This window comes from Rosa chinensis, chromosome 7 (genome assembly GCF_002994745.2).
Source record: "Rosa chinensis cultivar Old Blush chromosome 7, RchiOBHm-V2, whole genome shotgun sequence".
Taxonomy (NCBI): domain Eukaryota; kingdom Viridiplantae; phylum Streptophyta; class Magnoliopsida; order Rosales; family Rosaceae; genus Rosa; species Rosa chinensis.
In genome coordinates this window covers 52646183-52664324 of record NC_037094.1, presented here as the reverse complement: position 1 = coordinate 52664324, position 18142 = coordinate 52646183, and positions in this window count along the sequence as shown.

Genomic DNA, 18142 nt, shown 5'->3' with positions numbered 1-18142 from the left:
GGACCTTGAGGACCATGTGCCTACCCAAGCTAGCAATGCTTGTGGATTTGATCCAAAGGAAAAAGGGAAACGTAAGCTGCTAGAGTATACAATACCATCTGATAAGGGTGAGGAAAGTGGTAAGCAATGTCCAAGTGTTGTAGGGCAAGGTTCAAGAAGTATATATAGGGCAGACAAGTGTACGAGTAGGTTCAAGTGGTGCAGGGCAGTCAAGTAGTGGTGTAGACAATGAAGGGCAAAGGCTGCAAGGTGTTGATCATCTAGATTATCTTCAGTCATATGGTGGTGGTGAGGGCATTGATGTTGACCATGAAGATGAAGATGAAGATGAAGACGGGATAGCTAGAGGAGAGAGTGAGGGTTCAGACCATAGTGAGGATGATGATTACAATCCTATAGCAAAAGATGATGACTATGACCACCAGTGCGGGGTAGATGATGATGATTGGTTGGATGATGTTGAGCATGAAGAAGCTTCACACAAAAAAGGAATATTAGGGGGCATTGTTGAACAAAGGTCTAGTGTGCAACATAAGGAACCAAATTTTGAAGATAATGAAGACATGTTTGCTGAACAAGAGTCTGATGAGGAACCACCTAAAGTAATGAAGACATATATATGTGTGTGTGTGTGTGTGTGTGTTTACACACACACACTAACAAGACTGAGCTCTCCATACCAGACAATGCCCTATTTTGTGGTGCTCTAATCAAATTGCAAAAGTATGTGCCCATCACCTATATATACTAGTACCAAACCTTCTCATGTCATTAATAAGTAATAGCTAATAACTACATATGAATCCTCTTTTCAGGCCTGAAAACATCTCTCGGAAGCATCACTCACTATTGGTCAATCAAAGGTGTTCTTCACTCTACTAATGATCATTTGCACTTTAATGCCCATTTTCCACTAAAGGGTTAGGTTTTTCTGAGTGTCATCCCCTCCTCTATGTCTGTTGGAGCCTAGGTCTTAGTGAGAGGTTTTGTGGTTTAGTACACACACACTGTCATGCCCTGACTCGAGCTAATTTTCTAATCTCGAGTTAAAGTGTGAATCACATCTTAATTATAGAACTAAAATTTCTATAATCAAGATGTGATAAAAAAAAAAAAAATCGTGAACTAACAACTAGAAAACAAAATCTCAAAATTCCAGCGGAAGCATATATGACATAGTCTTTAATTATCACATTGTACACTAGTACTCATACTTTATTCCTGTTAATGCTTGGATCCGTTGGGGATCTAATTAACGATAAGTAAGAGATAGAGAGAGAGAGTGACACGAGATGTATAGTGGTTCACCTCCCGCCTTAGCGGGAGACTACGTCCACTTGAAAGCTTATACTAGTGTGTCGAGCCTTGCGGCCCAAGTGCATTACAAAGTGTGTAATGGAGTGTGTTGAATCGTGTTTAAGTGGGAGGAGGCATTCCTTTTATAGGTGAAGGAATGCTTCTCCTTTACATTTTCTTAGATGTGGGACAAGAACCCACTATTCTAGTCTAGAGAAGCATATTGTGGAGACAACTTGGCAAGGCCGGAAAGGTGACTTCCCGGCGACGGATTTGCGACTTCCGGATACCGTAGCGTAGCTTGAACATAGGGCTACAAGATGCAAGTAGCGGTTGGGCCTCACCATGGCTTGTGGGTGTCCCAAAGAGGGTGTTAATTATGCTTGGTGAGATAGCAAACTAGTCTCACTAGTAGAGGTATCTACAAGTCCCCGAAGTCCCCAAGTAAGAGGAGCTTCTTGGTTGGGGAGTTATACACATGATGTCACCAAGCATAAGTAACCGGGCGGTACGGAGCCCCTACAAGTCCCCGAACTCCGTAAGCAAGAAGGGACTCGTTAACCTGCACAACAAAGACAAAAAACAGGCATGTGTAGAATGCTCGTTGCATTGGGCAACAAATGTGAGTTGCATTGATATGCGTTGGCATATACGAATGTATGACGTCGTGATACATGTTAATGCATATACGCGAATGGTGCCGAGTACGATCGATTATGACATACAAACTCGAGAACGCGGATGGTCGTGTGGGCGTATGGATTGCATATGATAAATGTAAGTTGCATGAGCGGTGCGAAGGTAAGCGCTTGTAACTCATGAACGATGACCGCGCGTACGGTTGTGTCTGTTTGGTTTTCGCTCGTATTAATGGAACGTGAAAAGAATTCGATTTGTCACAAGCGACAAATGGTAGAAGAATTCAATGTTCCATTAACGTGTGGTGTGTCGAGTAGACATGAGTGTAAAGCTCGAGGATTGCCGGGCAGGCATGAGCGAAACACTCGGGATTGCCGGGAAGGCATGAGCGGGCAGCTCGTGGGTTGCCGGGAAGGCATGAGCCGAAGCTCGTGGGTGCCGGGAAGGCATGAGCGGGAAGCTCGGGGCTGCCGGGAAGGCATGAGCGGGAACTCGGGGGTGCCGGGAAGGCATGAGCGGAAGCTCGGGGTGCCGGGAAGGCATGAGCGGGAGCTCGGGGTGGCCGGGAAGGCATGAGCGGAAGCTCGGGGTGCCGGGAAGGCATGAGCGGAAGCTCGGGGGTGCCGGGAAGGCATGAGCGGGAAGCTCGGGGGTGCCGGGAAGGCATGAGCGGAAGCTCGGGGTGCCGGGAAGGCATGAGCGGAAGCTCGGGGGTGCCGGGAAGGCATGAGCGGGAGCTCGGGGGTGCCGGGAAGGCATGAGCGGGAGCTCGGGGGTGCCGGGAAGGCATGAGCGGAAGCTCGGGGGTGCCGGGAAGGCATGAGCGGAAGCTCGGGGGTGCCGGGAAGGCATGAGCGGAAGCTCGGGGGTGCCGGGAAGGCATGAGCGGGAAAGCCTGGCGGTGCCCTGAGGCACGAGCGTGAGAGTCTGGCGGTGCCACTGAGGCACGAACGCGAAAAGCTCGGCGGTGCCGCTGGGGCACGAGCGCAAAAAGCTCGGCGGTGCCACTGAGGCACATGAGCGGACGCGGAAGCCTGGCGGGGCCGCTGGGGCACGTGCGCGGAAGCCTGGCGGGGCCGTTGAGGCATGTGTGCGGACGCGGAAGCCTGTCGTTGCAATGAGGCATTAACGGGTAGCTCGATGGTGATGCCCTGGGGCATGAGCGTGGCCGTTGCTAATTATGCTGGGCTGTATGTACAAGTCCCCGAAGTCCCCAGTCAAGGAGGGTGTTCTTGCGGGTTGATACCAAAGCGTAGCTTTGTGCCGTATATCAAGCATAATTAGTGCGAGTGCGTCGTCCATCTAGAATTGGTTGGAGCGAACGCTTTTGCCCTTTCGGGTGGGCCCCTGCTAGGCCCTGCGAGGAGTCCCCCACTCCTGGCTATAGACCTCCGGATGGTCGGAAAATTGTTTGATGAGGGGAGCTGCGCGGAGCAGAGGGTGTTGGGTAGCGAGCCCAATCTTTGGTACCCAAGCGTCGGGGTTAACTGCCGGATCAATGGCTGCCGTGGGCTGTGTTAACTAGTCCCTTGCTGTTTTCTCGAAGGAGAAAAGCTTGACTGCAATGCCACGTAGCGGTCATTGTCATTATGAGGCGTTGCCTTACCGCTTGGCGGTTGGATGCCGATGAAAAACGATAAACAGATAGAGCAAGTAATAATATTTTGTTTGATTGTCCCATGTTTATTTAATTTTGCAATTAAAGTAGAAGCATGGCATATTTTGTATAGCATGTACTTGTAATGTGGATGCTAATATAATTTTTGCATTTTTGTAGATATGCTAAAGGATCACTGAGATCGGTATGTGAAGCATGGCATATCTAGTATGTGAGATCTAGAAAGTGTTGCCAAATCTACGAAATGTTGTCGGCATGCTCAAAAGTTTATGGAAGCATGTAAAAGCATACCAAGAGTGATATATTGTAGGAATGCTAAGAAGTAGTAAAAGCATGGTATTGGCATGGTAGTAGCTCTAATTGCAAGAGCGTAAAAGATATAGTTACTTATCTTATGCCGATTTGGAGCGAGTTGGAGTTGGAATCAATGTAAGTACCCAAATCATGTTGGAGTTGTCCAAGCATGACGCTCCATTGCCCCGGCAAAGTACCTTAGTCAAAAGGTGATGATTTCGCTAATTGGAAATGGTGTTCCTGGTTGAAGTATATCTTTGAAACGCGCAGGGAGAACGTGATTTCATAGAGAGTAGCGTGAGCTGCTTGCTCGAACAAGAACTGTGGGTGCCCAGAGAGGAACACAGCCAAACATGGGTGTCCAAAGCATGTGTTTGCTGGGTTTCATGATTTGCAGCGGGTACAGCCGATGACAGGGGGATGAGCTAGAGTTTTGGCTAGCGGTGGCTTAGCGGAGGAAGGTTTTACTAGCAGTATCCTTGGCCAGCTGTAGCGGTTGGCGGAGGAAACTTTTGCCAGCGGAGGAAGCATATTTCTGGGTGTTCAAAGCTTGGCGGTGCCGCGAATACCAGGTAGCGGTACTTGGTGTTCAGCGGAGACACAGACCTCGGCGGAGACTCGGAGCTCGGCAGAGTTTGAGTTCAGCGGAGGCTCAGAGTGCGGTGGAGACGGCCGACTTTGAGCGCGGAGAAGGCCTTGTTCAGCGGAGGTTTGTCCAGCGGAGCGGACCTTTGGACTGCGACGGTTTGGCCAGCGGAGGCTTGCTTTAGCAGTGGTTTACCAAGAGATTGAACCTCCGCTGGGATTGAGTCTCCGCTGAGATTGCATCTCCGCTATGATTGAATGAAGTTCTGCTGAGATAACCGAAGCTCCGCCGGGATTATAGTCCAGCGGTGGTGGTTTTGTTTGTATCGACAGCTAGCGGAGGTCGCATATGTCAACAACTAGCGGAGCTTATGGGTTAAGTGAGAGGACGGAGCCTTGCTCAGCGGTTGCCGGAGCGGAGGAAGCCAGCGGAGGCTCCTGGTGTTGACATGCAGAAGCGGGGTGGCCAGAGTATCTCTGGGTGACCGGTAGACTGATGCTCCGCCTTGAAAGGGCAGGTCGTCCAGGGATTGAAGCTCCGATGGGGAATTTGAAGCCTAGCGGTGGTTGTCCGGCGGATGCAGGCTTAGCGGAGGCCTTGAGTTCGGCGAAGACTCGCTTGGGGGAGGCCTGCCGGCGGAGGCGAAGGGCTTGGAGCTGCAACCTGACGGGGGAGTAGGCCAGCGGAGCATGAAGATAGTCCGGCGGAGCGGAGCTTTGGCTAGCGGTTGCTCCTAGCGGTGGTGGTGCTCGGCGGAGGTTTTGCCGGTTGACGGAGCGGAGCGTTGGCCATCGAAGTTTCTACCAGTAGAGGGCGGCCAGCGGTCATTTGCCCAAAGAAGTTTCTAGACGGCGGAGACAGCGGAGACTCAACACTTGCCGCTGGCTCAGGCTAGCGGTGCCGCTGAAGCTGCTGGCACGTTGGTGTGCTAGTTGACGAGCTTGTTATTGACGGAGGGCTTAATATTGACGGAGCACATGTACCCCTGGGTCGCTGCCATGTTCGCTATCCGCTGACGAAGAAGGTTGGCGGTGCAAGGCCGCCGGACATTTGTGGAGCCCAAGCCTGGCCGTGGAGTCCAGCGGAGATGGTGGCAGCGGAGCACTCAACGGAGCTGGGCGGAGCCGAGCCGCTGGTGCTAGCGGAGGTTTGCACAGTGCGTCAAGATGGCTGGTGGAGGATTGCTAGCGGTGATCGCTGCCGGAGCTAGCGATGCTACGATTGAGGTGGGCGTTGACTTTGCCTACGGGCGTTGACCGACCCCGCCTGGCGTTGACCAGCCATGTTGGGCGTTGACCGGCCCTCAAGGTGCAAGTTACCGCTAAGAATTTCAATTATATAACTCAAAGAAAGAAATTATTTTGAGCTCGGTTAAGATGACTTAACTCAATGGTAAGTGACGAAGCCTTTGTGTTGGCTTCCCACAGACGGCGCCAATGTTAATGCTTGGATCCGTTGGGGATCTAATTAACGATAAGTAAGAGATAGAGAGAGAGAGTGACACGAGATGTATAGTGGTTCACCTCCCGCCTTAGCGGGAGACTACGTCCACTTGAAAGCTTATACTAGTGTGTCGAGCCTTGCGGCCCAAGTGCATTACAAAGTGTGTAATGGAGTGTGTTGAATCGTGTTTAAGTGGGAGGAGGCATTCCTTTTATAGGTGAAGGAATGCTTCTCCTTTACATTTTCTTAGATGTGGGACAAGAACCCACTATTCTAGTCTAGAGAAGCATATTGTGGAGACAACTTGGCAAGGCCGGAAAGGTGACTTCCCGGCGACGGATTTGCGACTTCCGGATACCGTAGCGTAGCTTGAACATAGGGCTACAAGATGCAAGTAGCGGTTGGGCCTCACCATGGCTTGTGGGTGTCCCAAAGAGGGTGTTAATTATGCTTGGTGAGATAGCAAACTAGTCTCACTAGTAGAGGTATCTACAATTCCAAACAAACATAAAGAAAACACAAGTTTCACAACCCATTTGACATTATATACATATTGGAACTTCTTGCTCTAGTATCTTGATTCCATACCTACAAAATCTGTTAAGGGGTGAGCCCAACCAGCGGCTCAGTAGGGACATGAAACCTCTTCATAGATAATTGACCAAAATAAATCACAATGTTATATTTTAATAATAAAACACGCACGATAAGTAATGATGCAATGCAACTCCATCTATATACCCTTTAATCCATATACCAGAATACGCAAGCCTACACGTCCCATACCGTGTACTTTATAGTTTTGCAACTGTGACTTGAATATCCAAAATATAAATTAACGCCCTGACTCAATCAAATCCCCCAAACCCCTTTTGCTAGTCATCTAGTCTGAAACATTGATCTCCAAGCCCAAATCACCCAAATATATCAACAATTATACCGCCGATATTTTAAACCTAAATATGCACACGGTCTCGCCTGAGCTTGATCCCTACAATGTTCAGACTCAACTACACAAAAGATAATTCCCACAATCACCAAATAACCATAATTTCTCCCCAACTCCTTTACACTTAATAAATAATAACCTCCATAAAAACATGCACTTACATCGATCAACGCACATTTAGTACATGTAATTCAAATATAATCAAAGAAATCATTCAAACATAATATTAACAAGAACAACATATACACGAAGCACATAAAATCAACATCCAATCATAAAAAGTTTCTTTGAGATCTCCCTACGTTATCTCCGACAATCGTGGACGATATGAAACAAAATCAAGCCTCGTAGGTCGTCAAAAATATTTTCACCAAATCTGACTTTTCTTTCCACTAATAGAAAGATCTCGTCGAGATGAATATGTAGGCGAAAACATATCCTAAATCGGACTTACGGTTTAAAAGATTTGACAAAAACAAGTTCTAGAGAGAGAAACTGAAATAGAGATATATGTAGGAGAGAGAAACTCTCCGAAAATTGTGGGGGGAAAAGCTAAAGCGGGTCAGCCTATTTATAGGGTTTGGTAAACTGACATAAGAGCAAGCTCAAATGGTGGACTTGCTCTAATGGGTCAGTTTTATGATTTTGGCCCATGAATGAATGGCACAAAGGTGTGTCTAACACAACAAATGGGTGCCACGTGTCTTGATCTGACTGATCTCCTCCATCATTATTTGTCACATCACATATACATATTCCCACTTGCAACATGTAGGGCTACTGTCTTTGGTCACCAAGTAATGCATGCGGACCAATAATTACGCACCATGTGTCCAAACTTATTTAATTTCTACTCAAACTTAAAAAAATCAATAAAAATAGTTTAAGAGAATCCGTAAAATTAACTGAAAAATGCTGCAAACTCGTGGAGACCTCTACTTTCTATTTCGAAGTTCAAAAACAAAATTTGAATAACTTTAATATTCAGAATCTCACACACACACACACACATCTACAAGTTTAGCCCCAGTAAAATCCAATCCGAGTCGATCTCATCTAACCAAAAACTCAATCCTTGAGATTGATTTAAACAAAATAAAAGGAGAAATTATACAATTTTAAGTTCTGACCTACTGCTTCACAATGTAACTAAATACAAAATTAGTGTATAATTTCTGGGGGAAACTTACTGTGATGCAATACTTCTGCTTTCTGACCTAGTGCTTCATATGCTCGATGTTGATGGAGTACGTAGTACTTCTGCTTGCTGCAGGGACGTCTTTTCTTAATCAAATTTATAACGCAGTTTATCGATTGCGATATCTCGATCATTTGCCTCTCTATGAAAGTTCTGTGGACTTTGTTTGCAACATACAAGCCAGACAACCTATATATCAACAGCCGACTGAAATAATAAATTAGAAAATTGAAAGCAGCCGATTGCCGAGAACAAGACGCCCAGATTAGTCCATAATTATTGTTTTAATTATTCAACAAACAGGGTATCATTCAAAAATCATGTAGCTAAATTTGTTGTTTCTTGTTGTTCTCATGTATTTGCATGGAAATATTATATTCCTTCATAGCTTAATTAATGGATCTCATCTTTTCCATCATATATAATAATGTATAATGTATATATTCCTCTATCCCATTCCCACATGAAATTTCCGATGCCTTGGGTCATAAGAAATTCAACAGGATCTTTGAGTATTGCATCTTAAATTATATTTACGCGTTAATGACGAGTGTGACTATATATGGTATAGTGATTTTTGTCATACCTCTCATACATTGATGAAACCAAAATTACATTTTCAATAATCAAAGCAAAATATATTATACTATTTAATTACATGTATTGAATCAAACTTACATGTATATTGAATCACCCTGGAGATAAAGCTACACCAGATTAATGCAGACTGGAGCGGGAGCTGACCGGGAACAATCGAGAAGCTTCCTTCGAGCGTTGACTTGGAGTTTGACCGTCGGCTCGAGGAGAAGGGGGGTTACCTGCAGAAAACCCTCCGATGCCTAAGTCAGTACGTTTCTTAGTAGTGGAGTAGAGAGAATTGGAATTTTATGGATTACCTGAACGTCGAGCCTCCTTTATATAGGCGATGACTTACTTCGGGAACAAGCCGCCATTATTTCTGCTTTGATGGCTGCATTTATTTACACACTTATAATGATAATTATTGCTGCACTAATAACAGTTAATCATTGCGTATTTATCATAGTCATTCATTGCGCACTTATAATCATAATCATTGTGCGTAGTTATTGTCGTAATAATTGCCGCATTCGTGACTGAAATTTAACGTCATACTAACTACGGAGTTAATCGCCTTAATTGCGGGCCCAGCAAAAATTGACCACTCCCACAATGCCCCCAAATTTTCTCTTTGGACATTCGTCCTAAGAGGAAATTTCCATTCTCTGGCTGTTTTGAATCTTGCCTTGAATATTTCCTCGAGCCCTGGCCGTCCCGATTCTGTCCTTGAGCCCTGGCAGCCCCGATTCTTTCCTCAGGCCCTGGCCGCCCCGAATCTTTCCTCGGGCCCTGGCCGTCCTGGCCGCCCCGAATATTTCCTTGGGCCTTGGCCACCCTGAATCTTTCCTCGGGCCCTGGCCGTCTCGATTCTTTCCTCGGGCCCTAGCCGCCTCGATTCTTTCCTCAAGGCGAAGATTCATTTTTAGCAAGAGACATGGAATTGCCCCCATTTCCCTTTGAATCCAATCAACAACATTTTATTCTCTTTGGCCTCCGCCCTTGGGAATTTACTCTGGCCACCAGCCTTACACCTACATTTCAACAACACTGACCACAAATATATTTCAAATATAAAAGGAAAAAAATCAGAATATGATTACTTCCCACAGACGGCGCCACTACTTGTTGGTGACGAAAAATTCCGTTGAGGAGTTTAACTCACCAATTAATGTGGACTGGAGTGGGAGTTGACCGGGAACAATCGAGAAGCTTCCTTGGAGCGTTGACCTAGTGTTTGACCGTCGACTCGGGAAGGGGGGGTACCTGCAGAAAACCCTCTGATGTCTAAGTCAATACGTTTCTTAGTAGTGGAGTATTGAGAATCGGAATTCGATGTCTTACTTGGTCAGTATGCCCCCTATATATAGGTGAGGGAGAGCTTGCACCATAAGTCGCCTTTAATATCGTTTTGATAACTGTACTTATTATCGCCATCGCTCCGCGTTATGGCATTATGCGTTATTCAATAGAGCCATTATTCCACATTATGGCATTCTGGCGTTATTCAATAGCGCCATCACTCCACATTATGACGTTATGGCGTTATGCGTTATTCAATAGCGCCATTATTCCACATTACGGCGTTATGGTGTTATTGAATAACGCCATCACTCCGCGTTATTGAATAACGCCATCACTCTGCGTTATTAAATAACGCCATCATTCAGCGTTATTTAATAACGTCGTAATGCCAACCATGTTATTAAATAACGCCATCACTCACCGCTTTTAATAGCTTCCTTCATTGTGGTGCTTCCTTTGTTGTGGTATTAACAACGGTAGTTGCATTTATGATAGTCATTACTTGCATTCTTATGGCAAAGTTTCACCGTCATGATGGTGGGTCAAAATTGTTGACTACCCCGACAATGCCCCCAAATTTTCTCTTTGGACACTCGTCCTAAGAGGAAATTTCTAAAATCTGGCCCCGGCCCCGACCCGAGCCCAACTCTGAGGTTCCTTCTTTCAACGCCGTATGATCTCTTTCTCCTACTAGCCTTGATGCGGTTATCACCTTGAACCTCGACAAGATTTGACACCTCGACGAGGTGACGCTTAATGCTTTTTGAATTTACCTTCTCAGCGATAGCTTTTTCCCTTGGCGAGAGCCTTTTTCCTTGCAAAGAGATATTTTCTCATCGAGAGCATTGTTCTTCGCTAAGAGCTTTCATTACGGAGAGACTTTTCGTCTTCGAGAGCGTTTGTCGTTGACGGTGTTCTTCCTTCGATGAAGGCCCTCCTCGTCGAAGACATCTTTTCTTCACTAAAGGTTTATCGAGGGCTTGCTTTTCCTTCATCGATAGTCCTTGTACTCCTCATATTGCCCCCATGTTTTTCTTTGCTACGTACACAAAAGCATAGGAAGAGTAACAGTCCGTCATCTATATATCAATGTCGTTCTTACCAAGAACCGGTGCTTAAGAAAAGTTCAATAACAATGAAAAAACACAAATTTACTCAGAGCAATAAGAATTCGAATCAAACCATATATGATGAACTCATGGATTGCCCTCAAGGTGAAGAATTAGTTTTTGTATGGGACACAAAGTTGCCACCATTTTCCTTCAAGTCCAATAAACAATATTTTATTTACTTTGGCCACCGCCCTCATACATTCCTCTTGGCCACCGGCCTTATGCATTATTTCGGCCACCGGCCTTGCACCTACATTTCAGCCACCGGCCTCATGTAGTATTTCGGCCATCGGCCTTGCGCTTACATTCTGGCCACCGGCCTCATGTATTATGTTGGCCATAGGCCTTGTGCTTACATTTCGGCCACCGGCCTCATGTTCATGTATTTATTATCAAATGAGATTCAGTTGTAGCTATCCTCGCTTGTTCGGCAGGTAAGGTTTACCATGAAATCACACGAGTTAAGCAAATGATATTTTATTTATTCTAGCCACTAGCCACAAATACATTTCTAATACAAAAGGAAGCGAAAATCAAACAAATGATTATTAAAAGAAAGAACGTCAGTCTACGTTACCTGGGTTTTGTCCCCTCAACCCGAATTTCACCCTCGACCCTTATAATAATATCATCCAAGTCTCTTGGCAGGTCGCGTAATAGATTTTCATATAAGGGTGTACCTAGGAAGAGTCCTTCTCGGAAGGCGATTGCCACGCATTTTGGGTCACAATTGATATGCATCATCTCTGCCTTGAATCTCTTGAAGAAACACCTGATTTTCTCTCCTACTTTTTGCTTGGTGTTGAATAGGGTAGCCATGTCCTTTTTTTGCTTGCAACTGCAGAAATATTGAGAGATGAAGGTTCGGCTCAACGTTTCAAAATCTGGGATTGATTGGGGCTTGAGGTCCTGGAACCATATCGATGCGGTCACCATGAGGCTTAAAGGGAAGAGTTTGCAGATCAGTTTCTTGTCGGTTGTCTCGATGGACATCTGCTGTTTGTATCCCTTGCTGTGGTCTACTGGGTCAGTAGTTCCATCATATTTTTGGAAAACAGGGGTGGTGAAGTTGCAAGGTTTCACTGTATTGAGGATGTCATCAGTGAATGGAGACTCACCGACGTCTCTTGCGATTTCAGCCGCAAGTTCTCGTGGGCTGGCACGCTTGCATGTATCAATCATTTTCTCCATCTTTTCGCGCCACAATTTGTCGCGTGTTCTCTTGGATTGGGCTAGTTTGGCTCCATCATTTTGCCCCCACTCGATATTCCTCTCATTCCCCCGACGAGAGGCGCTCTGGAGACTCCCGGGGTGACGCCGACACCGCTGGCTCCCGCAGTTTCTGATACTTTGTTGGTCGCTACCAAGTTGTAAAAAAATTTCGAACTTTTGCCGTCGGTGGGCCTCGCGGTCTTGTTTTTCCTTCCGGAGTTGCAAGAGCTCTCGTCTCAACCTTTGTGTCTCGTCAACCAGAAGCAAGTTCAGGTCACCGATTGAGTTTGGGATGGATCTATTCGGGGGCTGGTAAGGGAAAATTTCATCACTTCCAATCCTTAGTGACAAAAATGGGATCCCGTCAGGGGCAGCTCCCGCCATCACTTTTTAGGGAAAAGTGTTTCCCACAGACGGCGCCACTTGTTGGTGACGAAAAATTCTGTTGAGGAGTTTGACTCACCAATTAATGTGGACTAGAGCTTGAGCTGACCAGGAACAATCGAGAAGCTTCCTTGGAGCGTTGACCTGGAGTTTGACCGTCGACTCGAGAAGGGGGGTACCTGCAGAAAACTCTCCGATGCCTAAGTCAGTACGTTTCTTAGTAGTGGAGTATTGAGAATCGGAATTCGATGTCTTACTTGGTCAGTATGCCCCTATATATAGGTGAGGGAGAGCTTGCACCATAAGTCGCCTTTAATATCGTTTTGATAACTGTACTTATTATCGCCATCGCTCTGCGTTATGGCGTTATGCGTTATTCAATAGTGCCATTATTCCACATTATGGCATTCTGGCGTTATTCAATAGCGCCATCACTCCACATTATGACGTTATGGCGTTATGCGTTATTCAATAGCGCCATTATTCCACATTACGGCGTTATGGCGTTATTCAATAGCGCCATCACTCCACGTTATGGCGTTATTCAATAACGCCATCACTCCGTGTTATCGAATAATGCCATCACTCCGCGCTATTAAATAACACCATCATTCAGCGTTAGTTAATAACGTTGTAACGCCAACCACGTTATTAAATAACGCCATCACTCACCGCGTTTAATAGCTTCCTTCATTGTGGTGCTTCCTTCGTTGTGGTATTAACAACGGTAGTTGCATTTATGATAGTCATTACTTGCATTCTTATGGCAAAGTTTCACCGTCATGATGGTGGGTCAAAATTGTTGACTACCCCCACCTATATTGACCACAAAATTACAGTATTCTATTTACACTATTTAGATATAATTAAAAATTACAATATTAACAATAAAGATACCTTCAATCGCTCATAAGACAAAATTGAAGGTACATTCTTTAAGTGGTTCATATATATTCCAAAAAAAAAGGAATTTAAATTTTTTCCCATTTTCAAAAGAAAAAAGATGATAGATTTTTAATTTTGGTCACATATAGGCTATAGCATAAGCTCTGAAAAATCATGCAAAAAGAAACGAGACAAACAATATTGGTTTTGAGTTTTCATTTTTGCTTTGATGGTAATGTAAAATGACTAACCTTTTGGACCACCAAATCCGTTTTTCAAGTTATTGGGAATAAGCTAGCATTTCTTTATCACAAACCCAAAACAAAGAAAAAAAAGATAGCTGGGAAAAGCAAATGGTCCTAACTGTATAATTGACAAGAACATCTAGTTCAAATATAATGAAAGTGATAGATTATGATGGCTAGAAAATTTGAGTAAATGAAGCAATTAACATTTATCTCTACCACCTTTTGTATGTGCGAGATCTCGGAATTTCGGTTTCCTATTTTTGAAAGGAAAAATAATTTCAAACTATTTTAAACTTAATTTCTATTATTTTTAAACTATTTATAGTTTTTGAAAATTATTAAAATTTTTGGTTTGTTAAAATTTATCTTTTGAGTCAGTAGGATTAAACTAGAGTTCGTTACCAGTTCGTAGGAATTTTTTGGACACGCGAACTATTTTTAATGATTTTTGAACGTTAATATGATCCAAAAATTATTATTAAATATAATTTAGAGGCTGTTTAATCTGGAGCGACCATTTCAAACACCGTTAGATCTTGACCGTTGATTTCAAGTACATAAAAGTCGGACCGCGTCAGATGACAGCCCAGACCGACGCTGCCTTCGACCCGTTTTCGTTGCAACGGTGATCCGAACGCAGCTCCGATTTCCGGCCTCGCCTGGACGTCAGAACGGTGGTATTCGACTCCTATAGGCGGCGCGAAGCGAAGACTGGTTATCTTGGCTCCGAACGACCTGGGCGGCAGGAGCAGCCCTGAAAGTTTTCTGGGTTTCCAATCGTGTTTTCCTATTCCGGCCACTTCTCGGCCAAGGACGGGTATTAACGGCTTCCTCTCGACATCAGAAACCTTTCTGTGGTGTCAGATAGTCCCAAAAACCAAGCATGAGAGAGAATCGAATGGGAGAATTTTCTGAGTTTTTCCGGCTACGTTCTGTGTTTTCCGGCGACCTTCAATTTCAACTCAGATATCAATCTTCATCTACTGGTCGAGCTCTACAAGATGGTATAATCAATTTACAGTTTTGGTTAAGATTCAAGGAATTACAATTTTAGGATTTTCTGTTCTTTACGGGTTTATTGTCGATGTGAGGAGTTTGACTTCCTTTGGATAATTTCTGACCATGATAACGAGTTTTGAACAAGAATGATGTTCTGGCATGATTAAATGACTTGATTGAATGAAGATTTGGCAGAAAATTATGGAATTGCAGAATGGGTCCATTGAGTTTATGTCGAGCTACTGTTGATCGTGTAACTACTGCTAGTTTATAATTTGGTGAATAAATGTCTCAATTGGTCGAGCTTCATGTCAGAAGTGGAATGGTTGGATTGAAAACCCGGAATTGGGACAATATGGTTGTGATCAGGTTGCGGCAGTTAGCTTTCGAGTTTCGACTACAAAAGAGTTGTAGTCCAAGGAAATGTAGGGAGAAATGTAGTGGTGTGTGTGGAAGGATGTGGTGGATGTTGATATCCAAATGGGATTGAAAGTAATTGGGTAGTTGAGTTTACGTCATGGGGCGTTTAAGATCTATGCTATGTTCAGCTTGGGTTTCGGAACTATGATTCCAGGGTATGTCCAAGTTTCGGGTTTGAAGACCATGAGTAAACAAGATGACTAACAAAGGGGGAATGCGTATTGAATTGTTAAGGGTGTTAGATCATATATTTGAAACATCTAGAGCTATCCCCAGTTGGTAAAATACACAGTATGAGACGTGTAGGCTCTCTTGTTTTGATATATGGACTAACAGATAATGAAGCGAAGTTAATTTGGCATACATGTATCATTTGTTTTCATTTATAAAGTATTGATTGATAACTTGATTGTCTTACATAGTTAAAAATAACCTAAAGAAGTTTGGCCCTACTGAGCGAAAGCTTACCCCTATAGATTTTTTACTTTGTTCAGGACGTTTGACAAGTTTATTGAAAGGACTAAGCGAGATGTTACTTCTGTTTGCGAGACTTGAAAAGGATTACAGAAGACAAGTTCGAGAGTGAGATGTAATTTCTCTTTATTTGAGTTTTGTTATTTTAAATGTTTTAGTTTCGACGATTTCTGAAAATGTATCTTGTGTTGTTTTTAATTTTGTTTTACTTTCTATCACAGACACCTTGGAATATAGGCATTAGATACCAAATCTCATCTCCACCTGGTTTGGGGCAACACGGTATGCGTAGGTTAATTTTATCCATAATGTGTGTTTCAGCATTGTTGGACAAATATTAACAAGGTAAATTTGACATGCTTGGTCAAGTTGATCGATCTGTGATCAAATTCCAGGCTTCAAATCTGATTCAGGACATATGCATGTCCTTTTTTTGGTTATACCTAATCAAGTATATATATATATATATATATATATAGATACACATATATGTTTACTATGTTGAAAATGATTTCACATATACATGTTTACTTTTTTTTGTCACACTAATTGGAAACCTAGCTCGATCTTCTGATCTTAACTCATTTTGATCTCCGTCACTACTAGCAAAATAACAACACACACGGATTTACTGTAGTTAAAAGCCACAGATATCCGTGTGAAATAGAAATACTAACAGAAATCTATGTGAAATGAGCATAATCGGGCCCACAATAATTTATACAATAACAATATCAACGGAAATCCGTGTGCATAAACACCAGTCACAGATATCTGTGTAAAAACTAAAACATTTTCACACGGATATCTGTGTGAAAATCAATTCACACTGATTTCTGTACGTATTATAAATTTGTTTATTTCGAAATAATTAATTTTTTATGTTATGTGAATTATCGAGGGACGGATTTCCGTTACAATAAGTATTTGATACAGATATCTGTGTGAAAAAAACATAATTGAGCCCCACAGTGATTTATACAATAACAATATCGACGGAAATCCGTGTGAATAAACAATAGTAACAGATGTCTGTGTAAATGATAAAATATTTTTACACGGATATCTGTGTGCAGATCAATTCACACTGATTTCTGTGTGAAAATCGGAAATTAGTTTATTTCGGGATCATTAATTTTGTTTGTTATGTGAATTACGGAGGGACAGATTTCCGTTATAATAAGTATTTGATACAGATTTCTGTGCGAAATGAGTAATACACACGGATTTCCGTGTGAAAATGTTGACACGGATATCCGTGTGAAAAAAACAATGAGCTACAGAATTCCGTGTGAAGATGAGACTACACACAGAAATCCGTGTGCATAAACAACAGTAACTGATGTCTGTGTAAAAACTAAAACCTTTCCACACGGATATCCGTGTGAATAGAACAATTAGCTACAAAATTCCATGTGAAAAAGTATATATGCATATAAGGTTAACCACTTATTTGATATTGAAAGAACGGCAGATTGAGTTAATTTTTTTACACCATACCTATTAATACGCTATAAATAGATGAGTAATGTCAAATTTATAATTTTTTATTTTTATTTTTTGGATTGCACAAAATTCTTATATGTCTACTAATGTGGTATAACTAGTTTATTAGTTATAATGAAAAGTATACCTTCCATAAGCAACAATGCGTAGGAAATAGACTTTATCAAAATCGACCGTAGGATGTTATCATGATAAGAATAAATGGTTGTGTTCAAAATTTCAGCGATTTTCGTCGTCGTTTGGGTTTCGATCTAGTAGGTCAACCATAAACCTTAATTACTACATAAAACTAATATGCTCATAACCGATCGCTCGTAACTTATTTTTTTGATCTGTAAACTCTCATGCTCTCATGGGTAGAAGCTATATCAACTAATGTAAAAATTTCTGAAATTTTATCTCCTCAAGGGTCGGCTCCCCTTAGGGAAGTAGAAGCGTTTAAAGGGTTGACCGGTTTTTGGTACAGACATCTGTGTGAAATGGGTAACACACACGGATATCTGTGTGAAATGTTAACACGGAAATCCGTGTGAAAAGAACCATTAGCTACAGAATTCCGTGTGAAAAACTATATTAGCTACAGAATTCCGTTACAATAAGTTTTTAATACAGAATTCTATGTGAAATGAGCAACACACAAATATCTATGTGAAATGTAGACACGGATATCTGTGTGAAAAGAAAAATTAGCTACTAAATTCTGTGTGAAAAAATAGAATAGAGACAGAATTCTGTGTAAACAATAATTAACATGACTAGTTATATATTACCGAGATATATATCAGTGGTAAATATATATGTATCTCACACGGATTTTCGTGGCAAATTTTTTCCCGCTCACTTTTTTGGAACAATTTCAATTTCCCTCCCCTAGTAGTATTACACACGGATTTCCGTGGATTACTGAGGTACATACACAAGGTTATTAGTGGTAAAGGTAAATGTATTTCACACGGATTTCCGTGGAAATTCCTCTTATAACCAGCAAATTGATCCAA